Raw genomic sequence first — 25,176 nt, 5'->3', positions numbered from 1 at the left:
CTGGTCATGCCTCAGACTTATCTGCAAAATTTGTAACCACTGGGAGGTTAGAGAAGCATCTTTATAAGGAGTTATCTATACTATAAGCATTGTTTCTTTATATCAATGCTACAGGGACACCTTGGTATGCAGAAGTCAAATGCTGGTCATCATGGCGGTTTTGCTTCAAGATGGTGTCACCTTTACCAGGCAATAGGCTGTTTTCCTACAAGAGGTAAAGATGGGAGAAGCAGCATTCTCAAAGACCGTATGTGACTCTATGATTCTTGGTATTTTAGAAGCTTGATTTAAATTAGAGTTTTAAATGATTTGAATACTTTTTGTAATCTTGGTAAACTAAAGTATGACTTTTTTTTTTTCTGAATCTTAGTGAATGATGAGAGGTTTTGGTATTCTGCAATAAATTTAATCTAAGAGTCCAGAATTGAGGCATTTTCTGTGTCAATAAGCAATTTTAATAAAATCCCGTTTATGGTTTATAGAATGGCTACCTCTGTCTTACTCAAGTTATTTAGACATGGGACATAGTTACAACCTTCACACTAAACAGCACTAGGATTGCCAGATACACTATGGCACTTTAGTTGAATTTGAATTTTAGATAAATGAATTTTTAATATAATCATATCAAAAATATTTTACAAAATATACTAAAAAGTAGTCATTTATTGGAGGTTCATAAAAAAAATCAAATTTAATTGGACCTCCTGTATTTTTATTTGCTAAATCTGACAGTCCTGGAGAATAAAGCTCATTCCAGACAATCCTGATTTCTTCTTCCCAAGGACCCTTCCACAGAGGTAGCTACAGTACCAAAGCTCTCAAGTTTACCTAATCCTCATTTTTAATTCTTAGAGAAAACAAGTTTAGCATAGATGTGGTGCAAAAGCCAGGGAATTCCATCTTCTGGGATACAGATACACCTTTAGGAAGCCAATCACATTCTGCATGAGAAGAGTGCTATAAATATATTCTGCCTGAAAGTCAAGAAGCAATGGAAGAGCCAAGTGTCAGATATGTTGGAATTTGGAGAACAGATCAATTAAGCACCTCTCTCCTGCTGTGTTGAGGATGTGCATATGTATGTGTTTGTATGCATATGTAGTTTAACAACAATTTGCCTAGAATAGTGGTTCTTGTCATTAATGTTGAGGATATGTATTCACTTCCAAGACTGGTAAAACTCTATAAAAATGCATGTGGACACAATTCTGCTATTCTGCATAATTTTCAAAGAATTCAGGGGCCTGCTAAAGCTCATGAAATTTTGGTCATAATTCTTTGCCATGTGTGTGAAAATACATTCTCAGAATATTAAATTTTGAAAAGGAATATTAAATTTTGAAATTTTACTGATAAAACTTTCCCTTTATATTTTAATGTTTCAGTTAAGGAATATTGATTACAAAAAGTATAACAATGCTGCCCAAAATCTCTTCTAATTGCTTTGAATTTTTGTCTCACATTGGTTCTATAACTTATATAGTTTAATTTGTATATGGTATACTAAATTTTCTTTTCCACGTTCAAGCCAATTGCATAAACATCATTTATTTAGTAATCTTTCTTTCCTCCCTTATTGCACATCAAGTACATCAAGTTTCAATTTAAGCATCAGTCTGCTTCTGAGTTCTTCTTTTATCAAGTATTCTTCATATTATTGTATTTTCTTACTGAACTATGAATGGACCATTATTTCTTCATATGAATTTTTAAATCAGTTTATAAATTTCCACAGGAAAAATTACTTTTGGAATTATAATTGGAACTGCATTGAATGTACAGAGAGATTTGAAGTTTTCATCATTTTAAAATTCATATTCTCATCAATAAACATAGTGTCAGGCCTCTGAGCCCAAGCTAAGCCATCATATTCCCTGTGACCCGGACATATACATCCAGATGGCCTGAAGTAACCAAAGAATCACAAAAGAAGTGAAAATGGCCTATTCCTGCCTTAACTGATGACATTACCTTGTGCAATTCCTTCTCCTGGCTCATCCTGGCTCAAAAGCTCCCCTACTGATCACCCTGTGACCCCCGCCCCTGCCTACCAGAAAATAACCCCTTTTGACTATAATTTCCTTTACCTATCCAAATCCTATAAGACGGCCCCACCCATATCTCCCATCACTGACTCTCTTTTCAGACTCAGCCTACCCGCACCCAGGTGAAATAAACAGCCTTGTTGCTCACACAAAACCTGTTTGGTGGTCTCTTTACACAGACGCGAGTGAAATTTGGTGCCGTGACTCGGATCGGGGGACCTCCCTTGGGATATCAATCCCCTGTCCTCCTGCTCTTTGCTCCGTGTAAAAGGTCCACCTACCACCTTGGGTCCTCAGACCAACCAGCCCAAGAAACATCTTAACAATTTTAAATTGGGTAAGCGGACTCTTTTTACTCTCTTCTCCAGCCTCTCGCACTATCCCTCAACCTCTTTCTTCTTTTAATCTTGGCGCCATCTTTCAATCTCTCCCTTCTCTTAATCCTCAGTTCCTTTCCTTTTCCGGTAGAGACAGGAGAGGCAATTTATCCTTGAACCCAAAACTCCGGCGCTGGTCACGGACTTGGGAAGACAGTCTTCTCTTGGTGTTTAATCATGCAGGGACGCCTGCTTGATTATTCACCCACATTTCAGAGGTGTCTGACCACGTGGGGACACCTGCCTTGGTCCTTCACCCTTACCAGCAAGCACCGCTTTTCTGGGGTCAAGCACCCTTCCAGCCCTTCTCTCCGTGTCCCCACCCCTTCTCCACTTTCCTGGGGGGCAAGCACCCCCCACCCCTTCTCTCCATGTCTTTACCCTCTCTTTTCTCTGGATTTGCCTCCTTCACTATAAGCAACCTTTAACCCTCCATTCCTCTTTCTTCTCCCTTAGCCTGTGTTCTCAAGAACTTAAAACCTCTTCATCTCTCTCCTGAGCAAAAATCTAAGCATCTTATTTTCTTCTGCAACACCGTTTGACCCCAGTACAAACTCTACAGTGGTTCCAAATAGCCAGAAAATGGCACTCTCGATTTTTCCATCCTACAACATCTAGGTAATTCTTGTCGTAAAATAGGCAAACAGTCTGAGGTGCCTGACCTCCAGGCATTCTTTTACACATTAGTCCCTCCCTAGTCTCTGTTTCCAATACAGCTCATCCTTAATCTTCCTTCTTTCCCTCCCACCTGTCCCCTCAGTCCCAACCCCAAGCATCGCTAAGTCTTTCCAATCTTCCTTTATTACGGACCCATCTGACCTCTCCCCTCCTCCCCAGGCTGCTCCTCGCCAGATCGAGTCAGGTCTCAATTCTTCCTCAGACTCCGCTCCCGAACCCTATAATCCTTTTATCACCTCTCCTCACACCCGGTCCGGCTAATAGTTTTGTTCCGTGACTAGCCCTCCCCAAACTGCCCAGCAACTTCCTCTTGAAAAGGTGCTGGAGTCAAAGGCATAGTCAAGGTTAATGCGCCTTTTCCTTATCCGACCTCTCCCAAATCAGCATTTAGGCTCTTTTTCATCAAATATGGAAAACCCAGCCCACTTCATAGCACGTTTAAGCAGCAACCCTTAGACTCTTTACAGTCCTAGACCCTGAAGGGTCAGAAGACCATCTCATTCTAAATATGCATTTTTTCACCCAGTCAGCTCCTGACATTAAATAAAACTCCAAAAATTAAATTCCAGCCCTCAAACAACAGGACTTAATTAACCTCGCCTTAAAGGTGTACAATAATAGAGTAGAGGCAGCCAAGTAGCAACATATTTCTGAGTTGCAATTCCTTGCCTCCACTCTGAGAGAAACCCCAGCCACATCTCCAGCACCCAAGAACTTTCAAATGCCTAAACCACAATGGCCAGGTGTTCCTCCAGGACCTCCTCCCCCAGGAACTTGCTTCAAGTGCCGGAAATCTGGCCACTGGGCCAAGGAATGCCCGCAGCCCAGAATTCCTCCTAAGCCATGTCCCATCTGTGCAGGACCCCACAGGAAACTGGACTGTCCAACTCGCCTGGCAGCCACTCCCAGAGCCCTGGAACTCTGGCCCAAGACTCTCTGACTGACTCCTTCCCAGCTCTTCTCATCTTAGTGGCTGAAGACTGACGCTGCCCCATCGCCTCAGAAGCCTCCTGGACCATCATAGATGCTTTGGGTAACTCTTATAGTGGAGGGTAAGTCTGTCCCCTTCTTAATCAATATGGAGCCTACCCACTCCACATTACCTTCTTTTCAAAGGCCTGTTTCCCTTGCCTCCATAACTGTTGTGGGTATTGACAGCCAGGCTTCTAAACCTCTTAAAACTCCCCAACTCTGGTGCCAACTTGGACAACATTCTTTAATGCAGTCCTTTTTAGTTATCCCCACCTGCTCAGCTCCCTTATTAGGTCGAGACATTTTAACTAAATTATCTGCTTCCCTGACTATTCCTGCGCTACAGCCACACCTCATTGCTGCCTTTTCCCCCAGTTCAAAGCCTCCTTCACACCCTCCCCTTTTATCTCTCCACCTTAACCCACAAGTATGGGATACCTCTACTCCCTCCTTGGCAACCGATTATGCACACCTTACCATCTCATTAAAACCTAATCACCGTTACCCAGCTCATTGCCGATATCCCATCCCACAGCACGCTTTAAAAGGATTAAAGCCTGTCACCACTTGCCTGTTACAGCATGGCCTTTTAAAACCTATAAACTCTCCTTACAATTCCGCCATTTTACCTGTCCAAAAAACCGGACAAGTCTTACAGGCTAGTTCAGGATCTGTGCCTTATCAACCAAATTGTTTTGCCTATCCACCGTGTGGTGCCAACCCCGTATACTCTCCTATCCTCAATACCTCCCTCCACAACCCATTATCCTGTTCCGGATCTCAAACATGCTTTCTTTACTATTCCTTTTCACCCTTCATCCCAGCCTCTCTTCGCTTTCACTTGGACTGACCCTGACACCCATCAGGCTCAGCAAATTACCTGGGCTGTACTGCGGCAAGGCTTCACGGAGAGCCTCCATTACTTCAGTCAAGCCCAAATTTCTTCCTCATCTGTTACCTATCTCGGCATAATTCTCATAAAAACACATGTGCTCTCCCTGCTGATCGTGTCTGACTAATCTCCCAAACCCCAATCCCTTCTACGGAATAACAGCTCCTTTCCTTCCTAGGCATAGTTGGTGTGGTCAGAATTCTTACACAAGAGCCGAGACCACACCCTGTAGCCTTTCTGTCCAAACAACTTGACCTTACTGTTTTAGCCTAGCCCTCATGTCTGCGTGCAGTGGCTGCTGCTGCTTCAATACTTTTAGAGGCCCTAAAAATCACAAACTATGCTCAACTCACTCTCTACAGTTTTCGTAACTTCCAAAATCTATTTTCTTCCTCACACCTGATGCGTATACTTTCTGCTCCCTGGCTCCTTCAGCTATACTCACTCTTTGTTTAGTCTCCCACAATTACCATTGTTCCTGGCCTGGACTTCAATCCGGCCTCCCACATTATTCCTGATACCACACCTGACCCCCATGACTGTATTTCTCTGATCCACCTGACATTCACTCCATTTCCCCATATTTCCTTCTTTCCTGTTCCTCACCCTGAACACACTTGGTTTACTGATGGCAGCTCCACCAGGCCTAATTGCCACTCACCAGCAAAGGCAGGCTATGCTATAGTATGTCCCACACCTATCATTGAGGCTAGCACTCTGCCCCTCTCCACTACCTCTCAGCAAGCCGAACTCATTGCCTTAACTTGAGTCCTCACTCTTGCAAAAAGACTACACATCAATTTATACTGACTCTAAATATGCCTTCCATATCCTGCACCACCATGCTGTTATATGGGCTGAAAGAAGTTTCCTCACTATGCAAGAGTCCTCTATCATTAATGCCTCTTTAACAAAAACGCTTCTCAAAGCTGCTTTACTTCCAAAGGAAGCTGGAGTCATTCACTGCAAAGGCCATCAAGAGATATCAAATCCCATAGCTCAGGACAATGCTTATGCTGATAAGGTAGCTAAAAAAGCAGCCATCAAAAGGCATCAGATCCCATCTCTCAGGACAATGCTTATGCTGATTAGGTAGCTAAAAAAGCAGCTAGCGTTTCAACTTCTATCCCTCATGATAGTTTTGCTCCTTCTCATTTGGTCACCCCTACCTACTCCCCCACTGAAACTTTCACCTGTCAATCTCTTCCCATACAAGGCAAATGGTTCTTAGACCAAGGAAAAAATCTCCTTCCCACCTCACAGGCCCATTCTATTCTGTTGTCATTTCATAACCTCTTCCACATAGGTTATAAGCCGCTAGCCTGCCTCTTAGAACCTCTCATTTCCTTTCCATCGTGGAAATCTATCCTCAAGGAAATCACTTCTCAGTGTTCCATCTGCTATTCTACTACTCCTCAGGAATTTCTCAGGCCCCCTCCCTTCCCTGCACATCAAGCTCGGGGATTTGACCCCACCAGGACTGGCAAATTGACTTTACTCACATGCCTCGAGGAAGGAAACTAAAATACCTCTTGGTCTAGGTAGACACTCTCATTGGATGGGTAGAGGCCTTTCCCACAGGGTCTGAAAAGTTCACTACGGTCATTTCTTCCCTTCTGTAAGACATAGTTCCTCTGTTTGGCCTTCCCACCTCTACACAGTCCGATAACAGACTGGCCTTTATTAGTCAAATCACCCAAGCAGTTTTTCAGGCTCTTGGTATTCAGTGAACTAATGGTCTTTTAAAAACATACCTCACCAAGCTCAGCCACCAGCTGAAAAAGGACTGGACAATACTTTTAACACTTTCCCTTCTCAGAATTCAGGCCTGTCCTCGGAATGATACAGGGTACAGCCCATTTGAGCTCCTGTGTGGACGCTCCTTTTTATTAGGCCCCAGTCTCATTCCAGACACCAGAACAACTTGGACTGTGTCCCAAAAAACTTGTCATCCCTGCTATCTTCTGTCTAGTCATACTCCTATTCACTGTTCTCAACTACTCATTAATGCCCTGTTCTTGTTTACACTGCCAGTTTACACTGTTTCTCCAAGCCATCACAGCTGATATCTCCTGGTGCTATCCTCAAACCACCACTCTTAACTCTTAAAGTAAATAAATAATCTTTGCTGGCAGGGCTATGCTGAACCTCCCTAGGCACTCTCTAATTAGATGTCCTGAGTCCTCCCAATTCTTAGTCCTTTAATACCTGTTTTTCTCCTTCTCTTATTCCATTTAGTTTTTCAATTAATACAAAACCGTATCCAGGCCATCACCAATAATTCTATATGACAAATGTTTCTTCTAACAACCCCACAATATCACCCCTTACCACAAAATCTTCCTTCAGCTTAATCTCTCCCACTCTAGCTTCCTACGCCACCCCTAATCCCTCTTGAAGCAGCCCTGAGAAACATCGCCCATTATCTCTCCATGCCACCCCCAAAATTTTAGTTGCCCCAACACTTCAACACTATTTTATGTTATTTTTCGTATTAATATAAGAAGACAGGAATGTCAGGCCTCTGAGCCCAAGCTAAGCCATCATATCCCCTGTGACCTGCACATATACATCCAGATGGCCTAAAGTAACTGAAGAATCACAAAAGAAGTGAAAATGGCCTGTTCCTGCCTTAACTGATGACATTACCTTGTGAAATTCCTTTTCCTGGCTCATCCTGGCTCAAAAGCTCCCCTGTTGATCACCCTGTGACCCCCACCCCTGCCTGCCAGTAAACAATTCCCTTTGACTGTAATTTTCCTTTACCTACCCAAATCCTATAAAATGGCCCACCTGTATCGCCCTTCGCTGACTCTATTTTCAGACTCAGCCCGCCTGCACCCAGGTGAAATAAACAGCCTTGTTACTCACACAAAGCCTGTTGGGTGGTCTCTTCACACGGATACGAGTGAAACATAGTACATTTCTCCCTTTGTTCAAATTTTCTTTTATGCCTTTTTATAATTATTTCCATTTTTTTCAAATGCCTGTAGTATATCCAACAACTGTGTGGAGCTCTTTTTTTTTTTTTTTTTTGAGATGGAGTCTGGCTCTGTCGCCCAGGCTGAAGCGCAATGGTGTGATCTTGGCTCACTGCGAGTTCTGCCTCCCGGGTTCACGCTATTCTCCTGCCTCAGCCTCCCCAGTAGCTGGGACTACAGATACCTGTCACCATGCCTGGCTAATATTTTGTATTTTTTAGTAGAGATGGGGTTTCACCGTGTTAGCCAGGATGGTCTCAATCTCCTGACCTCGTGATCTGCCCGCCTTGGCCTCCCCAAAGTGCTGGGATTACAGGCGTGAGCTACTGTGCCTGGCCGAATATTGGATTCTTTTGTGATAAAAAGTAATAAAACATTTCAGCATGAGTTATCTTGTTTATTTGTTTGATTGTTTTTGGTACTCTCCTCCTAGAGTTAAAATTATGTTCTGCTCCAAATGACATTTATGTGCAACATTCTCAGTTCGTGTGGTAAGTAGATTAGTGCCCCGCCTTGCCTGCGTTATCCATGTAGTAACCAAAACCTATGAATATGTTTCCTTATATTATGACAGGTACTTTGAAGATGTAAGTTAAGGATCTTAAGAGGAAGGAGGTCATTCTGTATTACCCAGGTGGATCCAATGTAATCACAAAAGTTCTTTAAAGGGAAAGAGGGAGACAGCAAAGTCAGAGAGAGGAAGATGTGTGATAGAAGGTCATAGAAGGAAAAGGAGAGAGAAATTTGATGATATCGCCCTGTTGGTTTTGAAGATGAAGGAAGGGTCTAATAGCCAAGAAATTCAGGGAGCTTCTGGAAGCTAGAAAAGGCACGAAAGCAGAGTCTACCCCAGAGCCTCCAGCAGGAATGCAGCCCTGCCAACACCTTGATTTTAGAACTGAACTCCAGCACTGTAACTAATGCATTTGTGTTGTTTAAAGCTACCAAGTTTCTCACCATTGGTCATAGCAATAAATGGATATTAATACAGCCCACAATATCAGATGTATAAATATTACCAAATTTTTTCATGTTCTTTCCATCAAATTAACTGTGACTATAAATTTGTCTCTCAAAGAGAAGGGCATGAAATTCAACATGCATCATTATTCTCCCTCTGGTAACCCTTCCAACACAGGATGTTTCACAGGTGCCAGAGTCTTACAGTGTGTCAAGTCAATAGTTCTTAGTTCATGTTTATTTTGGCCAAAGTAACATTCATTTGGTCCCTTCAGCTACAGTGGTTCTCATGCTTTGACGCTATGCTTGGAGCATAATGCTTTTTGGCAAACTGAGAAGCAGCCATTTTCTTTTCAGGTATTGCCACCTACCAGGATGGCAAGGAAGAAGGGCATTAGTGCCCCATGGTTGAAGAGCTCACACATTTCTACTCCTTTCCATATTCTAAGAATCTCTTTTTAATCTGAGAGAAAGCACACACTCTCCCAATTCATATTTCTCTCAAAGGCAGCCTCTTTCCTCTACTTTCAGAAAGCCCAGCATAATCTGATTAATGGGCTTCAGTTTTTAGAAAAGGAGGTATCTGGGCAGGCAGTGTTGAATTTCTGCCTTCCCTGAGGCAGAAAATGCAGAATTTGCTACTTTCTCCGATGAAGGAAAGAACACAGAAAATAATCAGGGAAATATAAGTTATGTCTTTTGTCTACCAACCCATATCGTAAAAGAGTTACTCAGTGTTACAGTTGTCAGCAGTCACTTTGTTATGCTTTTTTTTGTGAATGTAGAATAAAACAGAAATTTTAGAGTAAAAATACCTAAACACTGTTTGTCCTGAACAAGTCGCTTAACCTCTCTGATCTCCATTTATTCACCCATAAAATGTAGGTGATAGCATTTGTCCTATCTAACTCACAGAGTTAATGGGAGGATTTGTTAATAAAATAAGTAAAAATACTGCACAAAGTAGTGTTATTCTTTAATTATTGATATCAAGTATTGGCAGGAAGAAAAATTTAGCTTCATTATCAAACTTTAAAGTATATACAAACAGTATCGAAACCCAAATTGCCACTCTAAATTATCTGCAAGTTATGTTTAATCTTTTGATGTCTGTATAGCATGATGAAGTTTGGGTGGAACCATGGGAGGAGGTCAGAAAGGCTCCTGGGCAATCAGCTGGAACACTGGGTATTTATGCTTTACATCTGGAGAATCTTTCCTTCATTGGATAAACCATTTATTTCCCAAAATACTTCTCTGCCTCCCTTCATTCTCAGTATCCCATGTTCAGTGTATATATCCTAGAACACATATGTTCCATATGTGATAAAATAATATTTATTAAGTGCTCAATATATATTCTTGACACAGTTCTAGATGCTGAGGATGCCACAGCATAAAAGATTAAAGGTTTTTATTCTCATAAAGCTTGTATTCCAGTGCAGGATAGGACAGGGTTGAGATTAGTCCTCTTTTTTTTTTTTTTTTTTTTTTTTTGAGACAGAGTCTCTCTCTGTCACCAGGCTGGAGTGCAGTGGCACAATCTTGGCTCACAGCAACCTTTGCCTCCTGGGTTCAAGTGATTCTCCTGCCTCAGCCTCCCGAGTAGCTGGGACTACAGGCATGCACCACCACACCCAGCTATTTTTTGTGTTTTTAATAGAGACAGGGTTTCACCATGTTGGGCAGGATGGTCTCGATCTCCTGACCTCATGATCCACCTGTCTCTGCCTCCCAAAGTCCTGGGATTACAGGCGTGAGCCACCGTGCCTGGCCCGAGATTAGTACTCTTATAAGAGACCCCAGTAAGCTAGGTAGCCCTTCTACCACATAAGAACACAGTGAGAAGGCACCATGTATGCACCCAGGAGCAGGCCCTCACCAGACATCAAACCCACCAGCACCTTGATTGTGGATTTCCCAGCCTCCAGAACTGTGATACATAAATAAGTTGTTTACAAGCCATCCAGTTTATGACGTTTTGTTATAGCAGCCTGAATGGACTAAAACACATAATGATAAGTGAAGGTTTTGAAGAAAATAAAATAGAATGATATAAAAGAGTCCAGAGTTGAAGGTATGGCCTCATACAGGGAGTTAAAGTCTTTCTGAGGAAGTGACATTTGATCTGAAGGAATGTCAACAAGGAATAGTTGTGCAAATATATATGGAGTGGCATTGTAGGCAGAGGGGACAGCTAACTTTTATATTAGCTCAGTGTGATCAAGGAACAGGAAGAAGAAAGCCAGTGTGGTTGGAACAGTGAGATGGAGAATAAAAGTATTAAGAAATAAAGTTAGTGATAGTGTCCAGGGCCTCATGCCAAAGCCTTATAGGAGAATATAAGAATATGATATTTTTGGTCGGGCATGGTGGCTCACGCCTGTAATCCCAACACTTTGGGAGGCTGAGGTGGGCGGATCATGAGGTCAGGAGATCGAGACCATCCTGGCTAACACGGTGAAACCCCATCTCTACTAAAAATACAAAAAGAAATCAGGTGTGGTGGCAGGAACCTGTAGTCCCAGCTACTTGGGAGGCTGAGGCAGGAGAATGGCATGAACTCGGGAGACAGAGCTTGCAGTGAGCCTAGATCGGACCACTGCAATCCAGCCTGGGTGGCAGAGGAAGACTCCGTCTCAAAAAAAAAAAAAAAAAAAAAAGATATTTTTATCATACTCAAGCTCCCCTTCAAGAAAGGACTTATTGCCCATCTGTAAAAAGTGTGATCAACCAACAGCCTTCCCCTAGGCCATACCCTCTCCAGGATAGACTGTATGCATTGAAGGACAGGGGAGGCATGGCAATTACCTTTCAATAGTGTCAGCCTCCTGGAGGGGAACTCTGATGGGGAATATTCACTCTAGAGCTCCCTATGGAGGGTTTGACCAATATTCTATCAGCCCTGCATCACATTTAGATGTTTTCCTCTGCCAAATATGCTTCTCTTTCTCTACTCAGCTTGATAAACATCCTGTAGCTCAAGGAACCCACCTGTGACATCTAAATATAACAGAGTTTTTGGAGAGTTTTGAAGAGGGGAGTAATGTAATCTGACTCACATTTTAAAAAGATCATTCTGACTGATGTTCAAAGAATGGATGAGTGGGAGAAAATACAAAAGCCAGGAAATGGTAAAGTGGCTATTATAGTGGTCCAGGAGTGAGAAGATAGTGGCTTGAGTCAGGTGATGGTCAAGAGAAATACAGAGATCTGGATATATTTTTGGTATAACCAACAGTTCCTGCTGATGGATTGGATATGAGGAATGAGGCAGTAAAATTGAATCGAGAATGACTCCTATATATTTGACATCAGCAACATGGATAATGTGGTAATATTTATTAAGAAGGGAAAACAATAGTCTAATTTAAAAAATCTACTTCAAAATGTGTTTTCCTATTTGATCTACCATGGTTCTTTACGCCAGAGGGGAATTTCTCATAATTGCTTAATTAATTTATTCAAATACTAATAATTCAGGCTGGTCCTGGCTAGCTCATTAGTTAAGTGAGTCTACTCAACAACAAAGACATTTCCTAAACTTCATTGTTGGACATCATTGAAAGTAATACTAAATGGTGGGTGGGCAGCACTAGCCTACATTTAGTTATGGTTTTGTTTGCATATTTTAATTTTTCATTTTAGATTTTATTAGGTCATATAAGTACTTAATTTAAAAGTCTAATTAGAATGAAAAGGCTTATGGAAAAAAAAATAGTAATTTTCCTATTCACCTCTCCACATCTATTTGCTATAATACTAAAACCCACTCCTTAGAGGCAAATACTTTCATATCTTTAAGATATTTTTTAACCTACATTTTTGGGGAAAAGATTTTCATCCTCTCTATAAAGATTCAGAAATAGGCTACAGAAATAGGATACACAAATATATATATATAAACACATAGATGTTTTCAATAGAGCAGTTTCTTTGAAATATAAAATTATATTACAAAATTTCTTGTTAAACATGGCAGATTTTACACATGTATTTATGTCTACTTCCTTCTGAACCCTTATGATGACAATAACAAGATAATAGAGTTTTAAATCATAAGGAAAATAAAATGAAACAACAGAGAGCAAGAGATATCCACAAATGTTAGGAGATGGAAAAGAAATACCTGAGTTGTAATGTACTTAATTTGTGTGGAGACAACTAAAATGTCGACATATGCAGTGGGGCACACCAGTGAGATGAAGCGAGTTTATGCTACAGAATTCTGAACAGCCTCAAGAAAACCTTTGTAAGTGGAGAATTTGGCGAGTAGTGTGCTGACAGCAGAAGTATTTATGAGGACTAGTTAGACAATCCCTCTTCTCAGGCCAAGACGTCCACTTCAGACAACCAAACTACTCCCTCTGGAAAGAGAGGGAGAGCCTTAGTCATTAAATAAATTGACCAGAGAGGCTGAGAACATGGGGATGGCAAGGAGGAACTACATGAGAATAAAGTTAAATCCTATGTACTGAACAACGAGTTTCCAATTTTCCCTCCCACCTGAGTTCTTATTATGCTAGCAGCCAGACACTCTAACAGTATAGTGAATTAATCTCTGGAGGAAATGACCAGAGAAAAGGTCAATAAGACATTTAGGGGGACCTGCAATGAATCTGGTTCTCTCTTATATCCACATTTTATAAACAACACTTCACCTGATGCATACACCATAAAGTTTCCAATCAGTTTTTTAATCTTCACTTTTAAATTGGAATGATTTCCAAGAACCAAAAGAGATTTGAGAAAACCCTCTAACATGAAAAGAGACAACAGATAAAAGAAACTTGACAGAAGCAGAGACAATGTAATGCAGTAAAAAAAATTATTTCAAAGATAAAAGAAGCTATTTCATTCAAAAAAAAAAAAAAACAAGAAAAGGTTGAAATTTATTTAAAATGGGGTCCTAAGAACAGAAAGAGCACATAAAAATGTTAAAACAGTATAACTGAAATACAAATTTCAATAGAAACTTTGAAAGATATGAGTCAATCTTATATTAAAGAAGATTAAAAAAAGAAAAAATAAAGATCAAGAATAGAGACTTGGAAAACTCTCCAGGGAAAAAGGATAAGAAAATTAAAGGCTAATACAAGAAACCAAACATCTACCTAATAAGTGTTCCTGGTAAAATGGAAAAATAATCGAAGCAAAAATTATGTAAGAAATAATATTTCCCACAATTGAAGGTTAGTTACCATGATGAAAAACCTATTTAAGCACCAAGCACAGTCAATTGAAAAAGACCTACCCTAAGGCACATAAAACATAAAATTTCAACACACTTTGTATAAAGAGCTTCTATAGATAAAAATAAATGATTATACATAAAGGGCCATGATACAATATGACATAGCAATTCTCAATAGTAACAGTGAGAAATGTCCTAAAAAGTCTAAGGAAAAATATTTTGAACTATAATTTTATAACCAACCAATCAAACAAGTATGAGAGTAAAGACACCGTCAAACCTGAAAACTTTTCGTGCCTTGCATGTTTTCTGGGTACCTACTAAAAAAGAGCTCCACTGAAATGAAGCGGAGAACCAAGAAAGAGGAAAGCATGAAATCCGGAAAACAGGAAATAGAACACAGAGAGAAATGAAGGGAATAAGGGAAGACCCCGGACAACAGTCATGCATCAGGCTTAGAGAACAACTAGTGTAGTTTGGAACAACTAGGTAGGATGCATGAGGAAGCACAGGTCTTCTGCATTGCACAGCTTGGTCACAATGGGCTAGGGGCTGCCACTCACATCATAGCCTGTATGAACACACGCTCAGGAATCATGCACAAGATCCCTTTTACATACAGTTAGTCTGATGGGGATCAGACTGCCGTGCTCAGAAATAATGCACAAGATCCATTTTACATACAGTTAGTCTGGGAGGACTCCACATCAGATGTCTCCTGATTTAAAAAAAAATGAAGTTGATATAATATCTAATACAGTTTACCATGTGGAAAAAAGTACTAAAAGGTGTTTCACAGTTCTATGGAAGAGTGTGAAATAAATTAGTGATAATTAAAGAGAAAAATAGCTTCCTTATTATGAAAAGTGAGGCAATTTTCAACTCTAAGAGAAACAAAATAAATGTAGAATAATGGAAAGGTGAGTAAACATTAATTTAATTAAATAGTATGATATAACAATGGTGGGACAATATTAGAAGAAATAGAACATAAAGTTTAAATGAATGCACACATAGAAACCACTTAATTTAGAAATACGAGGTTAATATGGAACAAAACAGCCAAAAGAATTGAATGTAGTTCTTTAAGGAAGCAGGGCCTGGGTGTGGTACAGGAGAATATGCTTTTGTTTGAAGTTTTATTCTATAAACCCATTAATTTTAAAAATAAATAGATATTACTATTATTTTGATTAAAAAATACGTTTAAAAATATGAGAGTCATACACCAAATGCCAACTATTCCTGTTTTGATTGCACATTGTAAGAGTATTATTTTAATTTGTTAATATTGCTTTCATGATGTAATCTGTGACACAATATGAATTTGATCTAGTAGAGATTCATAATGAGGAAACTGTTTTTCTCAAATCCTGAATGCATCTTTTATTTTGTCTTTGTAAATTTCTTTTAGGAAAAAAAAAAATAGAAAATAAATAGGACTGATTACGGTCTATTAAGAACAGATGGATAATGTTTCCATCAGGAAGTGGATCAAATGGACCTAATTTTTCTCTCTCTTTTTATGTCCATCATCTGCCTTGGATACTAAAACAGGCAAATATGCATATTCATAGTATATAGATTGAAAAAACAAACATTACTCGACTACAGGTTCAAAATCAAAAAGAAAGAATTGTATTTTCCTTCCAGAGAAAATAGACAAATGACAAAGCAATCTTCACAGTTAATGAGATCCCAAGGTAGTCATGATAGTCTCAAAAGTGAAATAGTTGAATAGCTGAATTTAAACTAAATGCTTTTCCTAGAACTTTCTAGTTGTTTATAACAAAGAGTGTGGCATACAGAATACTGGACAACAGGGGAATAATGCATTTTCACATTCTTGGGAGCATCAAGATTTATTATCAGGAGTTCAGCACTGATTAATGATCTCACAATGAATACCAAAAGGGAGCAAGGAGAGATTTGTCACTTTGACTATATTATAAAGTATAGTCACATTTGTTTTAGTTTCTTGCTGAGGGTCCAAGGAACCAAAGTCATTACTTTCTGAATGAAATATTGGAGGCCAGATATTAATAATACGGCATCCGGAGCTCCCCAGATCCCCTGGATTATCATCTATGCATACAATTTTGGTAGAGAATTGAGTGAATTGTTTAGGGCTTTGGAATACTTGAGAGTGATAGCATTGCCTAGGGCAAGACACTGGCCCCTTCAGGCCACAAGGTAATTGTGTAACTGGCAAAAATCCCTCAGCTCTAACCTGAATTCCTCTCCATCCCAGAATTATTTTGCTCTCTGATGTCAATGAGCCAAGGGGTAATTTTGTTATGAATATAAATTAATTTCTGTCTTCCATGTGACTCATTTTTGGTGCATTAAATCATGTACCTATATTTTACCAATTCATATTTTCTACCAGAATGCTTTGCTCTCTAATCCAAGGACATACACTTGAATCAGTTACAGCTAAAGACAGGTTACAGACACTGCTAACAGGTAAACTTAAGGGGTTGTCTTCATCCAGTAGCTGGTACTCATGTCAGTTTTCATTTTAAGTGTCTGATATATACAGCTTTGTTTGACAAGAACTTGAAATGAAGTGCAATTTTGGGTGGTTAAAGGATATACCTAACTGTGCTTCAATCCCACATACTCTCAACTGGACTTTTTAGTAAGTTTTCGAAAGTGCTCTTATTGATTGATTGATTGATTGATTTTTTGAGAAGGAGTCTCGCTCTGTCGCCCAGGCTGGAATGCAGTGGCGCAATCTCGGCTCACTGCAACCTCCACCTCCCAGGTTCAAGCAATTATCTGTCTCAGTCTCCCAAGTAGCTGGGACTGCAGGCGCATGCCACCATGCCGAACTAATTTTCATACTTTTAGTGGAGACAGGGTTTCACCCTCTTGGCCAGGCTGGTCTTGAACTCCTGACCTCATGATCCACCCGCCTCGGCCTCCCAAAGTACTGTGATTACAGGCATGAGCCACCGCACCCAGCATGAAAGTGCTCATTTGTTTATGGTTTCTGTCCTGTTTGACTTTATAGATGTTTGATGAACTACATTTTTGTTTCTTATTGTTTGTAGGTCTTTCTCACCTCTTACTATCCACTCTCACCTCTCTCACACACACTCACATAGACACACGTGTGCACGCACATACACACAATTTCTGATGCTAGCATTAACCAGATTTCTAGGAACACTGTTTCAAAACGTTTATTTTCTTGCACTGCTCAAAGTAAATTTTCAAAGCCCTGTATAAACTTATTTAGTGGCTTTGCTTCTGTAAGTACAACAGAAAGTCATATGAATAAATTTCTACTTTTTGTCCTGACTCTTAAACCAAATTGCTTTCAACAACATAACTCTAGAGAAATAAACTTTTCAGCCACACATAATCACAAAGAAAAAAGACTTCAAAGTTTTTAACCACTTGTGGTACAATGTATTTATATACCATGTCTTTAGGAAATAATCAACAAAGAAATGAAATGATCACCCATTGACCAGAAGGAGCAGAATTATCTATAGGGCATTAGGGCATTAAATTAAATATTTGTTGTTACAAATACCGGGACTAAGGTAATATCTAAAATTTTAGTAGTCCTATTAAATGCCCCACCAGTAACAAAGTTACTGCTCTTTGACTGTAATGAAATCTTTGAGTATGTGACAGATTTGTGGCAGAAATCGACATTCAACTTGAGTTCTCAAGACCCTGTTGTTCCCATATTCATTTAGTCCTAGAGAACTGCTAGTCCTGAGTCAAATCTGCTTCTGCCAGCTTTAGTGCCCAGCTATAACCAGAAGAGGTGCATTGAACCATCTTCACTCCAGACCTTCTGAATACATTTAACAATGGGATGTGACATAGTGTTCACATCTATCTCTACCTTATTTTTTTGATACTTTCTTTATACATAGAAAAGTACACTGTTCTCTCTTTTATGTAGATTATGGCTACAGAGTAGGAAACACATACACACACACACACAGACACACACACGCATATTTTATCCATTTTATCATTTTGTTAACCTTTGACAACAAAGAATAGTATGTGGACATATGTAATCAAGCCTACCCATCTGCCAGGACAAACTTCTGATTGTGCAGAGCACATCCCCTTGGCTGTGGATTTGTTAGGAAGCAGGTAAGATGGTAAATAAGTGCTTCACCCATTCTCTCTTGTGTATCACTAATTAGGTGATGAAAGAGAGGCTCCACAAGAGAGTCATGGCTACAGAGTGGAATAGATGACAGCCCATATGGTGGGACCTGAAGGGCACCATAAATTTGTGAGTTACTGAAAGGTAATTCATGGAATATCAAGGCAAGAGAGGGCCTTAAATTTAATCTGGTCCAACCCAGCATCTGATAGTTCAATTCCTACTAGAATTCCCTGTCAGTGGTTGTTTACCATTTTCTTAAAAATCTTCCATAAATTTTCAGGGGCTGAAATTGAGATAAAGTGGGCTTAGGATTAATGAGGGGTATGAAAGTCGAGACAATAAATTCAGGAATAACTGTGGGAAAAAAAAGGAAGAAAGGTAATTTAAGGTAGAATGATGAGGGAATTCACCCGCATCTGAGGGAGTTCTTACTCTCTAAAGATTCTAGTTGTTAGTTCAACCTTCAATGTAAAACAAATTTGATATTTTGTTACTTCATTCTAAACACATTACTGAATACCTAGTATTTGCTAGAATTTGAAGATACATAAAAAATCAATACCTACTCTTTCCCCATAAAGAAGCTTAGACTCTGGCTAAGAGTGACAAATGCTGCTCTGTGAGGAACAGTGCTAGGGCAAAGTACTATTGTAAGAGGAAAGGAGTTCCCTGCTGAGATGATTACACAAAGGAGGTGAATATTTGCGTGGGAATATTTGAGGACGACTTTGTTAGGGAACAAAGCAGATGAAGCAGGTAAGTGGGAGACTGATGGAATCTCAAGTAGTGCAATCAGAGGCATGAAATCTATGACATGATTAGTGTAGTTGGAAGTGAGATATGGCTCTACTGTCAGATGTATGTGGAAAAGGTGGGAAAGGATTCTGGGAAGATAGTAGAAACTTCATTCAGAAGAATATAGCATGTTAGGGAAACTAAACTGGACCAAGCAAAGAATCTACTTTCTACTGTGGGGATCTGGTGGTTCCAAGTTAAAATAAAAAGCAAAAGACAGGCCAGGCACGGTGGGTGACTCAAGCCTGTAATCCCAGCACTTTGGGAGGTCGAGGAGGGTGGATCACAAGGTCAGGAGATTGAGACCATCCTGGCTAAAATGGTGAAACCCCGACTCTACTAAAAAATACAAAAAATTAGCCGGAGGTGGTGTGGGCGCCTGCAGTCCGAGCTACTCAGGAGGCTGAGGCAGGAGAATGGCCTGAATCCGGGAGGTGGAGCTTGCAGTGAGCTGAGATCCTGCCACTGCACTCCAGCCTGGGCAACAGAGGGAGACTCCGTTTCAAAAAAAAAAGACAATTACTTGGACTAAAGCATTTACACTATATGGGGTCTTATGTTATCCAGAACAGTGATTGTTCAAATAGTTGAAAAAGCAGGAAATATACATATACACACATATATATAATTTTAAATATTTTATTTTATGTGAAAAATAAGGTACACCCATTATCTAATATTTTTGATGTAGAACAGGTCTTTTCTTAAAAAATATGTGAACTTGCTGGTTGTAATTCCTAATTTTCTTTCTTTAACTGTATATATATAAGTCTTCATAAACAGTTTTTACATACTGTCTTTTAAGTAGGGCAAGAATTTTTCAATATTACTGAAAAGCAAATATCTACGTTCTAATAATGTTCCCTTCAATTGTCAAATATAAACAACACTTAATTCGACAGCTCACACTTAATTTGACAGCAAACAGTATTTTTAGCAATTCACCTTTATCAAGCCTTTCCAGAGCATTCTAATTAGTTATCATGAAAACAACTCTCTTTTCACACTCATACTACATTAACTCACAGATTATCAATTAAATTACATAATTATAATAATAATTGACACAAATGCTTTGGGAATACACTGTGCTTAGCATACAAGCCAACTGGTAATAGAACTGCACAAACATACCAGGCAGTAGAGTAGGATAGTAGCCTGCTAGCTCTGCTTGTTCAGCAAGTCCTGGGCATGTTCTGTGAACAGAATGGATAGTGTTAGCTATTCTGAGTCAGTTAAGTGCACAAGGGAGAAAGGAGAATGTGACTTTAAAATCACTTTTTAGGTGTCTCCTCTGTGTATATAATAGACATTTTACAGACTGGACCAGTTTTTTAAATCATGTATTTACATTATGTTTCTATCAGGAGAAATAGTAATTTCAAAGATTTCTGCCCCAGGGATTTTTTTCAGACATACTAGAAATGCTTCATTAGATTCCTAATATCCAAGAAATGACCCTTGGGTTTAGGTCAGAGGACTTGCTGTCCAAAGGAGTTCGATATCAAGGAAAACTGACCCTCAAATTTTATTTAAAAAAAAGCATTTATGTAGGATGCAAGGAAGTCAGTTAGACATCTAGTGAGACGGAGACACCAAGGTAATAGTCACTATTGCAGTACATAAAGGCTTTGCCTCACTCCTGCACTAAAATATATTTGAAGTTAAATTTATTCCCCAGAGGACAGTAGGCTGACAAGGAAGGGATAAGTGTTAGAACTTTAAGCTTTATAAGGGCCACAAAATTTGCATATTTTCTAAGTCTAGCCCCAACCACAGATTAACAACTCTTCACAATCTTGGAAGTGAAATCAGTAGATTTTTGTAGCCAATGTGGTTGCATTATCTCCACAAATATTCTCATTAGATAGGGGGTAAAGAAGCCAAACCAGGAAGAAGTGTTGTGATTTGTACATTGACACACATCAGCCTCAGAATAGTATGAAATTCGAAGACTCCTTGTTTCAGGTTCTTTAGGATCCACCATATAACTCTTCAAGCTTTATTACTTTCTGAGTTAGTACAGAAGGTGTCTCAACATAGTGCCATGAAGTGGCCTAGAATTCCTAATCTATTTCATGTGAAAACATAGTTCATTTAAAACTAATCTGGACAATTTCCTTAACATAAATATAAGAGAAGGCAAATCATATTTGTATATGTTATATAATGAAATAAATAATATATATGTAAAATGTATATTCTTCACTGTCCTCAAATGGCCTAAAGAAAACTTAAAACAGCTGTATAAAATGTGATTTTAGTAAAAATATAATTTAAATCATTTGAAGTCACCAGAGGATGATTTTTCACAAAGAGGTGTAGCTGACTTGTAAGAAAAAAATTCAACTTGTCTTTCTATTTACTACATCCATTTCAGTTATGGTTGGAAACTATACAACATTTGGAGGAACCAATAAATGATAGCATGTATACATTTTAAACTGAGGTATGCAAGCTATTGGCATTTATAACAAATGTCTGGTGTCTGATACACAAAAACAAAGTGAGTACTCCTGTTTCCCCCATGAATATGAGGTCATAATATAACACTACATATTAATAATAATCTCTTAAAGATGAGAAAATATGGTGGCTGCATATCTGGATAAACATCTTTTATTTGAGGAATTCTATGTTTGTGTTTTAATCAGGCAATAGAGTAAATGGATACCTATATTTTCTTTTAGCATACATGATTGATACAGTTTGGCTCCGTGTTCCCACCCAAATCTCAAATCTCACCTTGAATTGTAATAATCCTCACATGGCAAGGAGGTAAGACCAAGCGGAGGTAATTGAATCATGGGGGTGGTTTTCCCCATGCCGTTCTCGTGATGGTGTGAGTTCTCATGAGATCTGATGATTTTATAAGTGTCTGGCATGTTCCTGCTGTCACTCATTCTCTCTCCTGCCTCCCCATGAAGAGTTGCCTTCCACCATGATTGTAAGTTTCCTGAGGCATTCCCAGCCATGTGAAACTGTAAGACAATTAAACCTCTTTCCTTTATAAATTACCTAGTCTGGGGTATTTCTTCATAGCAGCATGAGAATAGACTAATACAGTAAGTCGGTACTGGGAGTAGTGGGGTGTTGCTGTAAAGATACCCAAAAATGTGGAAGCAACTTTGGAATTGGGTAAGAGACAGAGGTTGAAACAGTTTGTAGGGCTCAGAAGAAGAAAAGAAAACGTGGGGAAGTTTGGAACTTCCTAGCAACTTGTTGAATGGCTTTGACCAAAATCCTGACAGTGATATGGACAATGAAGTCAAGGCTGAATTAGTCTCAGATGGAGATGAGAAACGTGTTGGGAACTGGAATAAAGGTGACTCTTGCTATGCTTCAGCAAAGAGACTGGTGGCATTTTGCCCTGCCCTAGAGATCTGTGAAACTTTTAACTTGAGAGGGATGATTTAGGGTATCTGGCAGAAGAAATTTCTTTTCTTTTCTTTATTTTTTAGATGGAGTCTCACTCTGTCACCCAAGCTGGAGTGCAGTGGCATGATCTCGGCTCACTGCAACCTCCACCTCCTGGGTTCAAACTATTCTCCTGCCTCAACCACCCAAGTAGCTGGAACCACAGGCCCACACCACTATGCCCAGCTAATTTTTTATTTTTCGTAGAGACAGGGTTTCACCATGTTGGCCAGGCTGCTCTCAAACTCCTGATGTCAGGTGATCCGCCCGCTTCAGCCTCCCAAAGTACTGGGATTACAGGCACGAGCTACCGCACTTGGCCTAGACAGAAGAAATTTCTAAGCATCAAAGCATTTAAGAGGAAGCAGAGCATAAAAGTTTGCAAAATTTGCAGCCTGACGATGTGATAGAAAAGAAGACCCAATTTTATAAGTGTCTGGCATTTTCCTACTGTCACTCATTCTCTCTCCTGACCCCTTATGAAGAGGTGCCTTCCACCATGATTGTAAGTTTCCTGAGGTCTTCCAAGCCACACAGAACTGTGAGTCAATTAGACCTCTTTTCTTTGTAAATGACCCAGTCTCAGTTATTTCTTTACAGTAGCATGAGAATCGACCAATACAGTAATTTCTGGGGAGAAATTCAAGCCACCTGCCAAAATTTGCATAAATAACAAGGACTTGAATGTTAGTCACCAAGACAATGGGGAAAATGTCTCCAGGGCATGTCAGGGACCTTCCTGACAGCCCTTTTTGTCACAGACCTGGAGGTCTAGGAGGGAAACATGGTTTCATGGGCTGGGCCCAGAACAGCCCTGTTCTGTGCAGCCTCAAGACATGGTGTACTGTGTCTCAGCTGCTTCAGCTACAGCTGTGGATAAAAGGGGCCGAGGTACAGCTTGGGCCATTTCTTCAGAGGGTGCAAGCCTCAAGCCTTGGTGAATTCCTTGTGGTGTTGAGACTGTGGATGCACAGAAGTCAAGAATTTAGGTTTGGGAACCTCTGCCTAGATTTCAAAGGATTTATGGAAATGCCTGGATGTTCAGGCAGAAGTTTGCAACAGGGGCGGAGCCCTCATGGAGAACCTCTGCTAGGGCAGTGCCAAAGGGAGATATGGGGTTAGATCCCCACACAGAGTTCCCACTGGGGCACTGCATAGTGGAGCTGTGAGAAGAGGGCCACCATCCTCCAGACCCCAGAATGGTAGATCCACCAACAGCTTTCATCATGCGCCTGGACAAGCCACAGGCACTCAGCATCAGACCATGAAAGCAGCCAGGAGTGTGGCTGTACCCTGCAAAGCCACCCAGGTGGAGATGCCATAGGCTGTGAGAACCCACCTCTTGAATCAGTGTGACCTGGATGTGAGACGTGGAGTCAAAGGAGATCATTTTGGATCTTTAAGTTTTAGTGATTGCCCTGTTGGATTTTGGACTTGCCTGGGGCCTGTAGCCCCTTTGTTATGGCCAATTTCTCCATTTGTAATGGGCGTATTTGCCCAATGCCTGCATTCCCATTGTGTCTAGGAAGTAACTAACTTGCTTTCGATTTTACAGGCTCATAGGCAGAAGGGACTTGCCTTGTCTCAGATGAGACTTTGGACTTGGACTCTTGGATTAATGTTGGAATGAGTTAAGACTTTGGGGGACTTTTGGGAAGGCATGATTTTTTTTTTGAAATGTGAGGACATGAGATTTGGGTGGGGCCAAGGGGCCGAATGATATGGTTTGTGTACCCTTCCACATCTCACCTTGAATTGTAATAATCACCATGTGTCAAGGGTGGGACCAAGTAGTGGCAATTCAATCATGGGGGCAATTTCCCCCATACTATTCTCATGATAGTGAGTTCTCATGAGATCTGATGGTTTTATAAGCATCTGGCATTCCCTCTGCCGGCACTCATTCTCTCTCTTCCTGCCCTGTGAAGAGGTGCCTTCCAACATGATTGTAAGTTTCCTGAGCCTTGCCAGCCATGCAGAACTGTGAGTCAATTAAACCCCTTTTCTTTATAAATTACCCAGTCTTGGGTATTTCTCCATAGCAGCGTGAGAATGGGCTAATACAATGATTCTCTTTTGAAAACCTTTAAATAGGAGTGGATATGACTTTTGTTTAGTAATTTATTAAGTCAAAAACTAATTACAAACTCACCTAATGTGGACTTTTCCATATTCTAGAATTGGATAAGAAATACTACATCAAGAAAAACAGTTAAATTTCACATTTTAACCCCAAAGTATCACTGATTGTGGTAAAAAAATGAAAGTGAACTTGTCATGATTTTAAGAATACTGATAAAACATCTCATTAGCTCCCACAATCAGGAGTACTTTAATATAAAAAATAAATATTGCCATACTCATACTAGTTAAAGCTTTCAGATATGAGCTAAAGCTAGGCTTAATGTCCTAATGTACAAGCTAGGTGTGAAATCCTTCTAAGCACAGGATAGGTTTTTTCATTTAGACAATCCCTAAGACTAACCAAGTTGTGGCACTCTTTAGATATTCATTAGCACACACCAATATGCTGTAGATATCTCCTCTGGAATTTAATGAATATAACTTCCCCCACATAGGAAGGAGATATTTCAAAGCAAGCAGGAGTAACTTAATTTTTCTGTTCATCACAGATGCTTGGAAATTCTAGAAAAAGCTTTGTGGTAGCTGCTAAAAGTAACTCTTCCCAATCATGGAAATTTCAGGTGGTGAAATGGA

This window comes from Macaca mulatta, chromosome 6, assembly GCF_049350105.2.
Source record: "Macaca mulatta isolate MMU2019108-1 chromosome 6, T2T-MMU8v2.0, whole genome shotgun sequence".
Lineage (NCBI taxonomy): Eukaryota > Metazoa > Chordata > Mammalia > Primates > Cercopithecidae > Macaca > Macaca mulatta.
This window is presented reverse-complemented; position numbering follows the sequence as displayed.